Source organism: Calliphora vicina, chromosome 3 (genome assembly GCF_958450345.1).
Source record: "Calliphora vicina chromosome 3, idCalVici1.1, whole genome shotgun sequence".
Classification (NCBI taxonomy): domain Eukaryota; kingdom Metazoa; phylum Arthropoda; class Insecta; order Diptera; family Calliphoridae; genus Calliphora; species Calliphora vicina.
In genome coordinates, this window is record NC_088782.1 from 102,964,211 (window position 1) to 102,983,286 (window position 19,076).

General features: G+C 29.2%; 1 protein-coding gene across 2 annotated transcripts in view; it reads left to right on the forward strand.

Moving 5' to 3' along the window:
• The window catches only part of sNPF-R (short neuropeptide F receptor), a 159,734-nt gene that overhangs the window by 98,692 nt on the left and 41,966 nt on the right, over positions 1-19,076 (forward strand). The gene's annotated exons all lie outside the window — the stretch shown is intronic.

A 19,076-nucleotide genomic window follows, 5' to 3' on the forward strand; every position in this document is an offset into this window, starting at 1 on the left:
TAATTGAATCAAGTATTCATGTGCTCAAAAAAAAAAATTGTCTGATATTTTCTATTGAATTTTGAGTTTTGAATTTGATAATTTTGACAATTGAATATACAATTTTCGTTATTGGTTGAATTTTAAATACAAAAATTATTGAATAGATAATTTTCGTAATTAAAAACACAAAAATGTGTTTTCACCAGTTCAATATGTGACAAATATTTGAATTGAAACTGTTTAAGAAATATTTTTTTCTGTAAAGTGTTGAACACTTTTTTCATTTGAATGAAATACCCCAAATTTTTTTTTTATTTTTATTTTACATCAAAGAATAATAACAAGAAGTGAAACGCTGTCAAAAAAAACCTATGTCGGTTGTCATAAAAAACCTAACTCTATGCATGTATTGGTAACATTTTGTTTATATTTTTTTCAAACCACTTTCACCACACTCCTCAAACACACAGAGTTGTAAAAAAGCGACCTTAAAAATTATAACAAAATTTTATTACAATTAAATTTAAAAAATTCAAATAATTCTGAAATTATTTAATGTATATTTGAACTGGAAAGATTATATAATTAGATGTTTCTTCTTTTTAATCCATAATTTCTGCAACAATTAAATCTATTTAAACTTTTTATTAATTTTCAATACCAAATTTTACAAGTGTGTTTTTTTCAGTGTCACCTATAGGTGAAATTATGCCTAGTGTCACTTATAGGTGACACTGGGCATAATTTATTAAATACTTCGAATTTTATCTTCCTGTTCCATCAATGTTATGCCCATGTAAATAATTTAGCTAAGGCGGACCAGTAATGAAATTATCAAACTACTAGATTTTGAGGAAGTCCTGAGTGAAGCTCTAAAAAAATTGCGACACCTAAGATATGCTCTGACTACAACTTCAAGCTTGGACCACTTGCTCCTTGATATAATACGCAGTTTAATAAATATCCTTGTGCCGTAGCTGTAGACCAAATTTTATACCCAAATCGTAATGGTTTCCCATGAATATGTTGCTTTGTGCTATGTCTCCCATAATATGGAACAGTAGTATCATCAATTGAAATAAAACAAATTACTCATATCTGTAATGAGGCATATTAAATCTTTGTTGTACAATAACTCAAAGCAATCGGTGACACTGATATCTTCAGGAAATGTGCCTGGAATATCTTGGTCGCTGTCCCTTTACCGCATGAAGAAAAAACTGAAGTATTTTTTGACCACTTCTTTACCGTAAGTTCTTTCTTTTTCTTCTTCGGAGCATGTTCCTGGTCTGCAATGTGTTCTGATACTTGTGGCTCATCTTGATCCACTTCTTCATTTTCTCTGTTGGGTCTGGGTTGCACTTCAACCTCTGAGGTAAACTTTCGGCTAGGAAGGTGAATGAAATAGGCATCATTTTCATCTCCACTGTCTTCATCAATAACCTCACCATCCTCAGGAGGAAACAAAATGATGTTACCAGGGTCATCTCCAGCCTCTAGTATATCAACAATTTCGCCCAAGTTTAATCTTTCATAAAACATAGTCAAAATTTAGCAATAGTCAAAATTTTGCAAGATATAAAATTTGTTTTATGCATTCATACACATGTATGTATAATACCCAGTGTCACCTGAAGGTGACACTTGAAAAACAGCCCATAATTTTTGTAGAATATAATAATAGTATTTTCTAAAAATACTTGCTCACATTGTTAGCCTGAATATTTGGCAGTATTTATAAAAAATTATTGTGCTACTTTCCCTTTTGGCATTTTTATAACATAATCAAAAACCATGCTTAAAGATTTTTAAAAATCCCCTAGTTAATAAAATTCTAGTGTTGCAAAAATAAAATCAGATATACAACAGGGTATTGTCTGTATATAAGTAATATTAATATTTATCAGTGATGTCTGTTTCCATGTTTAAAACTACCGTTAATCTTTGTCACCTGTAGGTGACACTGGGAATTGCCGGGTTAACGAGCATAAATCTCTTAAAAATGTTGGTATAAACACAAAATTCAACACAAATAACTTCCATATAGATATAAATCACTCGATCTAATTTCATGGTAATCGGTCCATAATTATTCATAGCTCCCATATAATGCCCTCTTCCGAAAATCTCTTTAACGAGCAAAAATCTCTTAAAAATGTTGGAATAAACACAAAATTCAAACCAAATAACTTGCATATAGACATAAATCACTCGACCTAATTTCATGGTGATCCGTCTATAATTAGTCATCTCCCATATAAGACCCGCTTCCGAAAATCACTTTAGCGAGCATAAATCTCTTAAAAATTTTGGTATAAACACAAAATTCAGCACAAATAACTTCCATATATACATAAATCACTCGACCTAATTTCATGGCGATAGGTCCATAATTAGTCATAGCTCCCATATAATAAACTCTTCCGAAAATCATTCACGAAAATAAATTATAGTGTAGGGTATTATATGGTCGAGCTTGGCCGAACATACTTCCTTACTTGTTTTTATCTGCTTACAACTTTTTTATAAGTAAGTCCCGGTCCACACTGTGAAACATTTGCTGCAAAACATTTTTAAATTCTCTTTTGAAACAGCATTCGTGTCCACACAGTGAAGTTTTTGCTTTTCAGTTTTTGATATTTCTATACAGTACGAATACGAACGAATGAATGTGGGTGACATACTCAACAAAAACTTCATGTACATGAAACAAAGTTCCCTTTTTCATTCCTCTTTCCCCTTTCATCAACAAACTCAAATGTTTTGCAGCAAATGTTTCACAGTGTGGACCGGGACTAAAGCTGATGCAAAAAATAAAAAATCCGCATTTTCATACTAAATGCTATAAAAAATTAAAAGTTCAACTTTAACCTTAAATTGCTCAACAGCTGCTGTATTGATTTTAATGAAAGTAAAACTGGAGAAAAATTCAAGAAGTCCATCAAAAAAAATTTCTAAAATATCGCTATCGGTTCAAAAGTGCCACTGTGCGCCATTACAAAAATAAGATACTTTTATATTTGATATTATATTTTTAACCCAAATTAATCTGAGGTTTAACGTACTGTTGAAAGCAATTTAAAATACAATACAATAGACTACAAGTACTTTTACATGGGTTAATGTAGTCAGAGTAAAAAAATATTATTTTTTAATATTTATGGTACAATAAAATACAAGAATAATTATTTTTAACAAACAAATATCATTTATTTTTTATATTTTGATAATTTTTATTGAATAGGTCTAAATGTTGTTGTCTTGGGCAACTTTAATGTCAGGGGTAGCAATATCCTAGAAATTTAAAAGTACAAAATCGTAAATAAGCAACCCAAAGAAACAATCTAAAATTAAATATTATAAAATATGGAATTTCAAATCGGTATCCTCGCCAACCAATAATACAGGTCAACAGAAAAAAGGCTTGAATAGCCACTATATAGATTGCTACCTAAGTACAAAAATGATCAAATTTTTCAATTCTATGGAGTTATTTTTTTTTATAAATTTTTCAGTAATATTATAAATTTTGTTAGACGTTTCTCCACATAATTAATGGTAACTCATAAGCTTAGTAAAATTGAAATTTACATAACCTTTAATCCGTTTTTATATTGCATTTTAATCGGCTGAGGAGTTTCGGAGTTATAATAACAAATTGAAGCAAAAAATATAATTTTTTTTGTTTAAAAAATCATGAAAAATCGAAATGTAAAATTTTTTTAGATTTGTTACTTTTTCGCAAAGCCACATATAATAGGAACAAAATGAGATATCGGCCATAAAAATCGATTAATTATCTTCGAATTTTTTCACAATTAAGTGAATTTGCTAATTTTTACAAAATTTTACTTTTTTGTGATATTCATAAAATTAAATAGTTAATGTTCTTCTTTCGAATGATTGAATTTTGAAAATAATTTCCATATGTTATGACAAATTTTCACATATATCCTCGGAATATATCTCGATCGTCGCACAGTGGTATGAGAATAAAAAAAGAGGGAAATAAATCTGTAAAATCTGAAATTTCACATGCGCAAAGAGAAAGTGTAGTCGAGTTCAAGTTTAGAATTTGTACCTCATGAGCCCACCAGGAGCGGGACCAGGAGTTCCCAAAGTAGGACACCTCGGGTATGTTCAATTTTTAAAATGATCCTATTTCTTCGTTTATGTTCCGAAAAAAAATTACACATATATAATCTCCTCGTCGAGCACTACATAAAACCTCGTCGTAGCTATCAATTATCTCTTATAGCTTAGGAGATATTTGCATTTGAAAATTTACCCACCCTACTCCAGTTTTTTGGTGACCGCGGTTCCAAATATTCCCAGATTTTTCTTTTATAGGATTAACAATAGATCTATATATCAAATAAAGAAAGAAGTGTTTAAAAATCATGGCTGAGTCCAAAGCTACATGCATTTGAATATAATAAAATTAAAAAAGGCGATTTTTCGCAATTTTATTGGGAAAAAAGTACTTTTATTCTTTTTAAGTTATCTAAAAAATGTATAATGAATTTGTACTTTTTGAAAAGCTAACTTTACGTTAAATATTTTAAATGAAAAAAACATTTATAATTTTTTATACCGACGGGATCAGGTCCATTCAAAAATTGCCTATTTTTTATGTAAAATTCAACTTTAGGGCAAAAATTCTCAAATCGCATACACGATATCAAAATATAGTAATCCATTTTAGATGGCCCAATAAGTTCTAAATTATTTTGTAAAGGGTTCCGATAACCCCGCCCCTAGTATGGATATTATAGCCAAAAACAAAAAAATCCCATTTTTGGGATTTTTCAAGATTTTTTTGGGAATTGCGGGATACAAATTTCAAAATTTGTTTTTATTTTTCCATTTTAAATAGAAAAATCTACATAACTGAGAAATTTCATTAAAAAACATTCATAAATAAAAATTTTATTTCAATTTAAAAAATGTGTATCTATGCAAAATTCAATAAAAAGCTTTTTTTGTCATATTTTTCAAAAAAATTTTCCATGAATTTTTTAATTGTCAAAAGTTATATAGATTTTTGAAAAGTAGACAAAATCCTCTATCCATTGATATATAACATGTCTACCTTATGTTTTTTACGTGTCAAATAAATTAGGGAAAACTTAAAAACTCACTGAGAATTGTGATTTTTGTGTAATTTTTTTTAAATCGGAACATAAACGAAGAAATAGTATCATTTTAAAAATTGAACATACCCGAGGTGTCCTACTTTGGGAACCCCTGGTCCCGCTCTTGGTGGGCTCATGAGGTCCAAATTCAAAACTTAAACTCGACTACAGTTCAAATCGGCGTAAGGGTTTAGAAGTTACAGATTTATTTCCCTCTTTTTTTATTCTCATACCACTGTGCGTCGCCTTACATGGAAAAGTCATATAGATGCAAAATCGACTCATATGAAATTGAAATCAAATCAAATTAATTGGCTTATTGGCAGAAACTCTACGCTTAGTTTAGATTGTAAACTACTACTTAAAACCGATATGGTGTTATGGCATACAGCTATGGGGCACGGCCTCAGCGTCAATTGTAGAAAAGATCCAAAGTCGCCCTCAGGTATATCAAAAACGCGAATATACACAAAGATTTAAACGTGCCCATTGTAAAAACTGAAATCTCGAAAAATGTACAAAAATATTAAAAAAAACTTGAAGTTCACCGAAACCTGCTGGCCTGCAACATATTAGATAACCATGGCCACACTCGATTAAGAAGGAGGGACACAGCAGACCTAATCTAAAAGGAAGAAAAACAACAAAATTGCACGTGTTTAAAAATTTTACATGTCGTAGGTGCCCTACTTTGAGCCCCCATAACGCCGCCCCTGGAGCATTTGTAGGGCCCACTTTTATAACTTAAACTCGAATGCTCCTTGGCTACGCCCGCGTCATATTTAATCTCGATCGGACCAGCCGTTTAAAAATGCCAGACTTATTTCCAAAAATGTTTGATTCTGTGCACTGTAGAGAAGTCTCCACTAATGGTAACGTAGATAATAAACCTGAAGAATGAATGATAAAAAAGCAATTTTGTTACAATATTATAAATCCTTAGTCTTTTCACGTTTAAGTTTTACTTAATTTTAATAATGTTGTGGTCTTGGAGTTCAAAACCAAAATCGATTGGCATGTTAAATGTTTCCAATAAAACTTTTTCTTTTTTGAAACACCCTAATACATACAAGCTTAATGCTTAAATATATATATTTAAGTGTACAAATATCTTGTGTATGTGTTTACAAAATTTTTAAGCTATCCCAGCAGTTCTTGGTAAATGTCCCGAACTAGTGATTTTACCTATCAATTAGGGTGACAACTACACAGTTAATAAGTAGTTACGTGACTAGTTTTCTTAACACTTGCATGGAACTGTCTGATAGCTGGTCAACGCATTGGCTTCAGATAACGGTTTCATAGAGATATTTACCTGACTAAGTAGATGAGAATTATATGAGAATTATATCAACAAAATTTGTATAAAACTAGATTGTATGAGTTACTCACAAAAAAATGTGGTTCAACATACTGCTTTTAACAAATAGACTACAGCTTGCTACTCGACTACAAATGCCGTTGGCAGTATTCGATGCCCTGTAGTCAGCTACTTAATTACAATAAAAACGGCGTCAACATTATAACCAGTGAAGTTGGTGTTTCAATACATATTGTTTATTGTCGCCTACGAAAATAGAAATTAGCTTAATTTGGCTAAAGCGGCAATGGTCGTATAGTCAGCAGCGTATTTTAATTTTGACAGACTGTGGTCGGTAGCCTGCTGTAGTCTATGTGTTTAAAGTATTAACGTTTAAAGTGACTACACTCTACGGCCCATATTACCGTTTACATCAGTTGTATTTTAGTGCTGTATTTTTTAAAATGCGACCATGATTTACATTTGCATTTTAAAAAATACAACACTAAAATACAACTGTTGTAAACGGTAATCGGGGCCTACATCACTTAAAGACACATAAGTAACGATTGACTTCACACTAGATTACATGGGATATATAAAGTAATCAATTGACTTCTCTCTGCACTACAAAGAGCACTTACATGTCAAATGATCCAAAATATATAAAATGGAGTTACACAATTGATCAGACATTAGTAACAATTCCGGTTTAAAAGGGATACATTGACTACCTACCTAACTGCTGGGCTATTTAAAATCTCATTTTTAGTCATAAATTTACTGTTGTGGCAATTTTATTCTTTTGTTGGAAATTTTGTTGTACATATATTCTATTAAATCACGTATTATGAAAAATATTTATAAAATGCAATGTGGCTCATTCTTTCGAAACAGAGCATTGTAACAAGTACTTATGTATATACTATAGATGTAATTTTATCCATGTTTTTTGCTTACAATATGAGACTGTTACGCTGAACGTGATCTGCATACAAGCTGGAGCAAATAATTTGCATAAATTTCATTTTAAAGAGGTTGTAGTGTGTAACAAATAGTTTATTTTATATTTTGCTTTAATAGAAATTGTGTAAAGTAGTGGGAATTTTGAATTTGCGCTGTGGACAAGCAAAAGGCGGTTATTTTGATGATTTTAAAATGTAGTAGAAATTTGCATTATGCGTTGGCTTTAATTTGGTGTTTTGATAATGTAGAATTGAAAATACTGAAATATATATTGAGAATTTCTTGTATTGAGTGTATTTTGGTATTTTAGTAAAATAATTCCTAATAATTCTAAACATCGGAGTTTCACTCCAAAGGATTTAAATAGAACTATGACCTGGCATGAAAAACTTCTGCACTTTGATGTCATTTGATGTGAAAAATCTAAAATAAGGGAAATATGATTACCTCAATGGAGACGGGATTCAATGATTTAAAACAGGACATTTGGAGAATCAGAGCTAGTTCATATTTATAGCGGAAAATTGTTCAAGTTAATAACTCAGTCAATTGAGTAGTGTGAAGTTTTTCAAAAGCAAAAAACATATATATCGATGGCTTAGTATAAAAAAGGCGTAATTTTTGTCTAAAATTTTATGGATTTTATTAAGTTTTTTCCTTCTCCTGTAAAGTAACAAAAAATCGAGTTACGCCTTTTTTATATTAAGCCATCGATATAAAATATTAAAATCAGTTTTAAATTCGCATTTAAGTTGTATGTTTTTGGTAAATTACTTTTAATTTTTCTTCATTGTTAAAAATCATAAAAATCATGAGAATAGTTCAGTCAAACAACCCAGAATAAAATTGAACGATTATGCCCAATTCCACCGAAAATGCCCAGTAATTCTGTTCTAAGTTTTTTTTTTAGAAAAAAGGGCAGAAAAAGTGTAAAATTCTTTAAAAGAATACAGGCATTCCTTATTTTTTGACTATACGTATGATCAATGTTCAATATAAAATATATAAATCATACGTCACATATGTTAAAACAGTATATTAAAGAAATTTGGCATATGTGACGTATGAGTGATTTAAATCACTAATAAATAAAACAATGATACAAAAGTGATTAAATAACAATTAAGAGAGCTATCTTCGGCTGTGCCGAATCATTGTTTTATACCCTTCACCATGAGTGGCAAGGGTATATATAAGTTTGTCATTCCGTTTGTAATTTCCACATTTTTCATTTGCGACCCCATAAAGTTATATATATTCTGCATCGTTATAGATAGCGAAATCGATATAGCCATGTCCGTCTGTCCGTCTGTGTGTTCAAATCAACTTTCCGAAGCCCCCAAATAACTTATATACACGATTCATACATCAATATCTCCGAAATTCTTTCGGCTCGGTTGCTATTTAAAATCGATCCACAAATAGCTGAGATATAAGGAAAGAACTAGGACAACCTCGATTTTTGACCTATATCTGGATAAGTCATTATTACAGACAATATGGATATCTAATGATAGATATTTCAAAGACCTTTGCAACGACGTACATAAGACCAAAGTAAATTGGACATACAATGGTTCAAAATCGGAATTAAATATTTTTTAACCAGAATTTTTTTTTCATCAAAAATTTTTTTTTGTCATAAATTCTTTTTCCAAAAAAATTAATTAAAGAAATTTCCAAAAAAAAATTTTGAAAAAACTATTTTTAAAAAAAATTAAAAAAAAAATTTAAAACATTAAAAAAAAAAATTTGATTTTGTTTAAATAAAAATATTTAAAAGCAAGTAAGAGTATTATATTCGGCCGTGCCGAATCTTAAATACCCTCCACCTAAATATGATGGTATAACAACTGAAATAATATAACAATTGTCAGAAAGACTAGTTTACGCAGAAGATATTTTATTTCAAATGTACAAAAAATTGTATGTAATTCAGCAATTTATAACTAAAATTCCTGTTTGAACGTATGAATTTTAACAATTTATATACTTAATACTTAGTTAATACGTTTGGATCAACATTTTTCCCTTTTAACATCAAGTGAAGAAACAGAGTATAAAAAAGGGTATACAAATATATATAGACAAATTTCAAAATATTTGGTTGTGGTACTTATGTGGGAGCTATGACCTATTATCGTTTGATTGTCATAAAATATTTTAACGTGGTTTTTATGTATTTATATGAGAGCTGTGGCCAATTATGGACCAATATTCACAAAATTCAGTATTATGATTTTTGAATACAAATTACTGATCTATGTACTATTTTGGTTTAATATATGGATGCTATGACCTAGTATGGTTGAGGGCTATTTTTGTAGAATTTCATATAAACAACGCTGTTAACAAGTGCGGACTTTATTGGGAGCTATGCCGAATTATGGACCAATAATTACTAGTACAATATATAGTACAAATTACTGATCGGTGTCAAATTTTGGTTCAGTATAGATTTTTATGGATATTTGTGCAGGTTAATGTGTTTTCCTGAAGAGGATCTTATATGGAGGTTATGATCAAATATGGGCCTATCATCATAAAATTTTGTACATCGATTTTTGTATATATTGAATAAATTGGTTTTGAATTTCAACCTGAAATATAGTTTGTAAGAAATTTATGAGGATTTTAGTGATTTTAGGGAATGGACCTTATATGGAATCTATGGTTAAATATGGACCGATATTCACAAAATCCAGAAGTATGATTACTGGATCCAAATTACTGATCTGTGCGTAAATTAATTTTGATATCGATATGTTTTTAATATTTTTTAAGGTTAATATCTTTTTCGGAAATGGGCCTTATAGGGGAGCTATGACCAATTATCGGCCAATCTGCATACAATTTGGTACAGTGATATCTATGTATATGAGTATTATTATTGTCGAATTTTAGCATGATAAAGATTTTTATAAGAGATTTATGAGTACTTAACTGATTTTCGGAAGTGGACCTTATATGGGAGCTATGGTCAAATATGGACCGATATTCACAAAATTCAGTATTATGATTTTTGAATACAAATTACTGATCTGTGTACTATTTTGGTTAAATATGTGGATGCTATGAACAATTTATAAGAGATTTATAAGTACTTATAAGAGATTTATGAGTACTTAACTGATTTTTGAAGTGGACCTTATATGGGAGCTATGGTCAAATATGGACCGATATTCACAAAATCCTGAAGTATGATTTCTAAGTATAAATTATGGATCTATGTAAAATTTTGTTTTGATATTGATATTTTTTAGATATTTATGTAGGTTAATGTGTTTTTTGGAAGTGGTCCTTATATGGGAGCAATAACCAATTATCGGCCGATCTTCATAGAATTAGGTACATCGATTTTGGTATATATATGACGAATTTCAACTTAATAGAAATATTTATAAGACATTTATGCTTATTTAAGTGATTTTCGAAAATGAACTTTATATGGGGGCTACGGTCAAATATGGGCCGATCTACAAAAAATTTGGGGTTGTAATTTTTTTAAGCACGAAACTTATTTCTCCTGAATTTTGTGTGGATACTGCAATATTGTAGGCATTTACAGGCCTAATAACCATATTTCGGGAAGAAATTTGTATGGGGGCTAGGAGAAATCATGGACCGATTCTTATAATTTTAGCCAGGGTTAGTCCCCTTAACATAAAAATAACGTGTGTGCAATTTTATGGTATTATTTGCAATATATTTGCACAAATAAAAAAAACAATTTTAATTTTATCATGTTTTTTTTAGGTTGTCTCACATTTTGGTTCATAACTCTGGTTCAACTGAACCTGTTTTGCTGATTTTCAATACCAAACTGCTTAGGAGAACAGTAAACATTTTTTTTGCAAGTCTACCAATTTTGTTTGCCTATTTTGGACGTGAGCGTGTTTTACACAGACAGACAGACGGAGATGGCTCAATCGACTTAGAATTTCATAAGGATCAATAATATATATACTTTGTTGGGTCTCAGATGAATATTTCTCAATGTTACACACGGAATCACAAACTTATATATACCCTCATTCACCACTTATGGTGGTGGAGGGTATAAAAAAATATTTTTAAGTATAATTTGGTGAAGGGTATATAAGATTCGGCACAGCCGAATATAGCTCTCTTACTAGTTTTTAATTTTTTTTTTAAAACTCAGGATTTTCCCATATGGAACAGGAAATTTGTACGTATTAGAGCTTCTTATATTCCATATTAAGCTATGATATGTATGATAGGTATGTCTGTAATATACTGATTTTCCACTTGCTGAGCGTCAGCTGGTCTATCTATTATATATTGTGGAACCTTATGCAATTTTTAGTTGATTTAACTATGCCTTAAAATATAATTTTAAGTAAAACCTAAGGGATTAGTTTTAGTTTAATACAATTTTGATTTTGCAAATTTAGTTTAAATAGATAAGTTGATTTAATACATTCCAATCCTTCCTGACTAAAAATGCATAAAAATGTTTTCTATTTATTCAAATATTTCCAGTTTAATGTCAAATTTTAATAGTCATAGTTGAAGGATGTTTGTATTTAAAACTTGGTTGAATAATAATTTTCTCTATTTCCACAAATGTATGTGTTTAAACGTTTTTATGCATTCACAGGTATAGTTAGACATATTTAGTAAACATGTTGAAAAACTGCATAAAACTTATGTAAAACGCCCTTGAACTAAGAGAGTGTTGTATATTATGTAGAAAATGAAAGGGCAAACAAGTATTATTCAACACGTGCTTTTTCGAGAATATTAAATTCCTTTTCTCGTTAGATATTTGCTCAAAATAAAATGTTTTAAACTGTTTAAGAGGCGATATGAATTACACACTTTTGTTTTTGTTGGCAAAAAAAGTGTTCATTCTTAAAATGCACCCACTTGTCGAGTGCGAAGTTTGTGTGGTAAGCACCATGATGGTGTGAATAATTTAAGTAGATTTTTATACACTACACCACCACCATAGTGGGGGAGGAATTATGCGTTAGAGCTGTTTTTTGTAACGACCAAAAATATTAGTCTAACACCCACCTTAAAGTATATTTATTTAACGATGTCCGTGCTTCTGCTGGATGTCGCAATTTTGAAGATATTCCAATTATGTTTTATTTTCGGCCGAATTACGAAGTTAATGATAACCAGGGAAACCGGAAATATGCTCTAAAAAAAGCGTTTTAAGCGCAGTAAAAACTTTAAAATATGCTCTTAAAATTTAAAAAATATGCTCTTAAAAAACAAACTTTTACATAATTTTTAACCCAAAAATATACTTTTATTTAAAAAAATCAATACAATTCCTTTCTGAAAAAGTAAAGTAACACAAAATAAACAAAAATAACATGAACTAAAACAAGTATAACAAAAAATAAATACAACATTAAAACAATAAGCTATGAAAACGCCTCGAGAGGTATTTTTTGATGATATTTTATATAAATATAAAGTCACTTCTTCAATTAAGGTTATTATTGCAATAAATTACAAAATATTGACTTAAATTTTCAAATAAAAATCGTTGTCTATTGGATCTGAAAACATTTTTATACATAGAAAATGTTCTTTCCACATCAACTGATGTTATAGGAGCAAATTGAAAACACAATATTTCTTTAACACTTAGAACGGTTAAGTTTGAATTAGAACTAAAATTTGATATTTAGATGGCGCTATTATTAAAATAGTGCTTATTTTATATTAAAACAAGTAAGAGATCTATATTCGGCTGTGCCGAATCTTTATACCCTTCACCAAATTATACTTAAAAATATATTTTTTTTTTAAATATTTTTATTTAAACAAAATCCAAATTTTTTTTTAATGTTTTAAATTTAGTTTAAAAATTTTTTTTTTCCAAATAGTTTTTTAATTTTTTTTAAAAAAAGTTTTTTTCAAAATTTTTTTTTTAAATTTCTTTAATTAATATTTTTGGATAAAGAATTTATGAAAAAAAAAAAAATTTTGATGAAAAAAAAATTCGGGTTAAAAAATATTTTTTTCCGATTTTGACCCATTGTATGTCCAAGTTACTATGGTCTTATATACTTCGTTGCAAAGGTCTTTGAAATATCTATCATTAGATATCCATATTGTCTATATTAATGACTGATATTAATGAGTAATCCAGATATAGGTCAAAAATAGGTCAAAAATCGAGGTTGTCCTAGTTTTTTCCTTATATCTCAGCCATTTGTGGACCGATTTTCTCGATTTTAGACAGCGACCGAGCCGGAAGAATTTCGGAGATGTTGATGTATGAATCGTGTATGTAAGTTATTTGGGGGCTTCGGAAAGTTGATTTCAACACACAGACGGACAGACGGACATGGCTATTTCGATTCCGCTATCTATAACGATCCAGAATATATATACTTTATGGGGTCGCAAATGAAAAATGTGGAAATTACAAATGTGGAAATTACAAACGGAATGACAAACTTATATATACCCTTGCCACTCATGGTGAAGGGTATAAAAAAGCAATCTATTTTTCAATTTTGAATTTTAAACAAAGGAAGTAAAAACCTGTAACACAACAGCGAAAAATAAGTAAGACAAAATTTGTTTTTGATAAAGTCAAAATATGCTATTAAACAGTAAAATATGCTCGAAAAACGCAAAAATATGACATAAATATGCTTTTAAAACAAATATATGCAAAAATATGCATTTAAGGGTAAAATATGCAAAAATATGCACTAACAAATCGATGCCAAAATTCTTAAATAGTTATGAAACGTGTAAATATCTTATCCATGTGCTCATTAGACTCACCAGAAAAAACATGCATTTGCATATTTTGTTTTCCCTGATGATAACAAGTAAAAGTGTTATAGTCAGATATGTGGTGGGGGGGGGGGCTGTATGGTTGGGGGGGTCAATTATGAACCGATCCTCACAAAAGTTGTTAGAAAGATTAAGGTTTATATACATTTTTATGTCCAATTTCATAACGATATTAATTATTATAAGACAATTATGAATGTTCAAGACATTTTCTGCGGGGATCCTTGTATGGGGACTAGGGACATGCTCAAACAGTATACCGAGGGAACATTTATAGTTAAAATCATAGACCGATATTGAACATTTTGAATATTTTCCCTATACGGGAAATATATTGCTAGGCCCCATAAGAATATCGATGGCTTAATACGAGCATTTCTTACAAGTTCATCTACCTTTAACATCTCCTATTTTCTTTAAGTGTATAAACACATAAATAAACTTGCGTGTGAGTAGATGAGCGGCTAAATTGCAAACCCTGGTATCTGTACGTGAATATGTGAGTGCTTTTGCAAAGGAATTTATGAGCTTTTTATATCTCCGTATAAAACTAATGAATAAATATTGTATTACTTTTTTTCCCCAGTTACTTATTGTTTTTTTTCTTGTTTTCTTTGGCTCTTAACACGCATCATCCATCCTGATTTTTATAACTTTTTCAATTAAAAACTGAAAGGTTTTATTTTACACATTAACCTCTACTTTATCATTCCAAAGAGCAAAGTGTATTGTGCAAAACAAAAACGGAAAGGAAATTCTGATATAAAATGAGAAGAAAAAAAAAAATAGTAAAATATTTTTATATGTGAATCTGCAATAAAAACTCAAGTATGAATACGAGTTTATAGTTTGCAATCACGCTGTTTTACTGAAATAAAAAAATGCCTGTAGTCATACACATATCAATCATTTTGCTTAAAGTTTTTTTCCGCTTTTGTTAAACAGTTTATGGAATCAAAGTAGTATATAATAAAGCCACTATTTATATTGTTGGAGAGTATAATAAATATATATATTACACTTGTGCATATTGGTAACATTGTTATATTTTCATTTTACATACAAAGATAGTTATTTATTCTGATATTTATGCGCATAATAAAGTTATTACATAACAAAAAACAAGTAAAAAAAAGTATAATCGGTCAAGTTCGACCATACAACACCACACACTGCTTTAATTTTTTTAAAAAATTTCAATAATTTTTTTCTTTTGAGTAGTGGACCTTATATGGGAGATAAATAATTATGGACCGATCGCCATCAATTTTGGTCCTATAATTTATTTCCATATGAAACATATTTCTGTTGAATTTTACGCGAATATCTACATTTTTAAGATATTTATGCTCGTTAGTGGTTTTCGTAAGCGGACCTTGTATGTCAAATATGGACCGATCGTCGTGAATTTATTTTTGTTAAAGTTTATTTCAGACATTTATAACCAAAGCGACCTATAGTTTGCGCACAATATTTAGATGGACAGACAATCATCCATCAGATAGTGATTCTGTGTCGATCTGTTTACTTTAAGTTGGGTGTTGGACTAATAATTTTGGGCGTTACAAATATCAGCACTAAATCAATATACCCTCTATACATAGAAAACAGATTCGTAATAGCAATCGAATTTGTTGCCAATCGAATGATTCGGTTGTACACATACAATTTTTCCGTTCTAGCAACCAAACTTTTGTTACCACTTCTGAAATGTTGTAGCCACAACTGCAAAATTCGGGCCCTAAGGCAGAGTCATTCGATTGGTAACAAATTCGGTTATTACTACGAATCTGTTTTCTCTGTGTACAGAGATAGTGGAATACTTGTGATGGTTGAAAATTTATGAATGCTTAATATCAAACTGACACACACGAGTTTATTACTTAATTTAGGCAAATGGCCAGGGTTTTAATGTAATTTGAGGGCAAGATTTATGTAATCTTCTTCAAGGTCTGTCTGTTTGTTGGTGTACAAAAGTTTACCTTACTAGGGTGTCGATTCTGGTTCTGTGAAACGGCGAAATGAAAAAAACTTTTCATTTTCGTTTTCATAAGAACTTTTCATATTATCATTTCACAATTGCACAAATTGCGATTCCTGTTCTTGAATTTGTTTTATGCCTCTTGTTCTTTTCATATGAAAACATTTGAATTTATATATAATTTTTTTACTAAACGAGAATCAGGAACTCTATGAAAATATGAAAAAAACCTTTTATTTCACAGATTTACAGAGCCAGAATCAACCCCCAGCTGCACAGTGGGGCAGAATCAAAAATTTTTGGAAATAAATCTGGCATTTCTAAACGGCTCCTCCGATCGGGATAAAATTTGTCACGGACGTAGCCAAGGAGTATTCGACTTTAACTTCTTAAAATGGGCCCTTTAAATGATCCAGGGCCGGCGCTATGGGGGCTGAAAGTGGGGTACCTTCAACATGTAAAATTTTTAATCACGTTCAATATTTTTTCCTATCCGATTTCAAAGATTTTTATATTTTTGGAAAGCATTAGCTAGGTCTTGAAAAAACATGCTTGCGTGTGCTATTTATCTCTTATAATTTCCGAGCTATAGGCATTTCAAAATTTAAATTTTAAAATTTTGCCATATCTTGGTCCGCTTTTTTAAAAATATAGGTCGAACTTTTAGACCGAATTGACTCGAATTCTTTTTTTGGTTAGACAACTAAATTATCAATAACATACAAAAGATTTGAGAGCAATACCAATTATGAATCCAAAGATAAACGATTTTCAATTTAAGTATTCAAAAAATAGTTGATTTTTGCTATTATTTGGGCGAAAAGGTGACTTAACTCTTTTTTTATTAAAAATAAACTTTTTTTAAGAACATATAACAATTTTATACTTTTCTGTAAGGTATCTTTACGAAGAACATTTTGGTATAAAAAACATGTCCTATTTTTTGAGTATATCGCCCCAACGCCCTTCGGAATGTGACCTATCTTTTTCGAAATTTCACTTTTGGACTGGGATCAAAAAACTTTTTTTTTTTTTATTCATTTTTTTTATTTACAATCTATCCAAAGATATTAAGTAAATTTTATAAAATAAATAATAATATTCATTGCTGAACTCCTCTGAGAACAGCAATATACCATACAAAATACAAATCTTTGTAGTTATATTAAGTTGTTAGTTAAACAATATATGTACTTAATTTTATAAATATTTACATATATTTTATTATAAATACATAGTTACGAAATGGCAAATCCAATATGTGATTTCTTTTAAGTTTTCGAACTTCGTTGGTGTCATCTAGCAGCATTATGGCCAATGGATTACAGTGATTATTCAATCTATCTAAATAATGTTCGCCATATTTCCTAATTTCGTCCTTAACCATTTCGATTGATAAATCATGATGAATTGCTATTGTTTGGCAATAGACCTCAATGTTTTAGATTGAAACCTTTGTAGTATTTCAATGTTGGAATTACTTGCTGTTCCCCAAAGTTGTATACCGTAGGGATCAAAAAAACGAGAAGCAGTTTTAGAAACCTTGGGTGATCAATATTTATACCCGAAGTATTTTCCCAGCATAGAAGGAAATGTCGAAACCATGGGCAAAATTGTAAAAAATACAATTTTTGGGATTTTTGCTTAAATTTTTTGGACAAGTTTTTCTCCTATTTGTTATTTAGAATGACAATTCCAAAAAAACGTTGAAAATTTCATTGAGTTTTGTTAATAAATACATTTTTTATTACATATGTATTTATTGAGATTCTAAAACTAAAATTTGTATCAAAATTTCAATAGGATTGCAAATATTAGGAAAAATTTGATCCACATTTATTTCGAGTTATATTTTCTTGTTTAGACAAGTTAATTTTTGGTCTTGCAAAAGCTTTTAAAAATAGTAGTAGAAATACTGCTATTGTTAAAGAATTAAAAAAACGTACTAAATAATAATTTTAACTGATTTATAATGAAAAATGGAATTTAAGCAACTTCTAAAATAGTACCAGAAATACTACCTTTTGTGTAAAAATTCTTAAATTATGAAAAAAGTATTTAAAAAATAAGAAAAAACACATTTATTCAATTAAACAAATTTAAATCAATTAAAATTTTCCAATTTAAAAGCTTTTGAAAATAGTAGTAGAAATACTACTTTTGTTAAAAAATTCCAAAAAAGTACTAAATGATAATGTTTTTTCGTAATTTTAGCTACTTTCAAGATAGTACTAAAATACTACTTTTTGTGTAAAAATTCCTAAATTAGGGGAAAAAAATTGAAAAAATAAGGCAAACATTTTTATTCCATTAAACAAATTTAAATCAGGTAAAAATCAGGTAAAAATTTTAAAAATAGTTGTAGAAATACTACTTTTGTTAAAGAATTAAAAAAACGTATTAAATAATAATTTTAACTGATTTATAATGAAAAATAATAAATTTCATAATTTAAGCTACTTTCAAAATAGTACTAAATATACTACTTTTTGTGTAAAAATTCCTAAATTATGGAAAAAAGTGTTGAAAAAATAAGGCAAACACATTTATTCAATTAAACAAATTTAAACCAATTAAAATTTTCCAATTTAAAATCTTTTGAAAATAGTAGTAGAAATACTACATTTTTTAAAAAAGTAAAAACGTTCTAAATAATAAATTTAACTGATTTATAATGAAAAATATAAAATTTTTTTATTTAAGTTACTTTCAAAATAGTAGAAATACTACTTTTTTAATAAAGATGTAAAACGTACTAAATAACAATTTTAACGGATTTATAATGAAAAATAATAAATTTTGTAATTTAGGCTACTTTCGAAATAGTACTAAAAATACAACTTTTTGTGTAAAAAGTTTTGAAAAAATAAGGCAAACATTTTAAATCAAGTACAGATTTCAAATTTAACAGCTTTTGAAA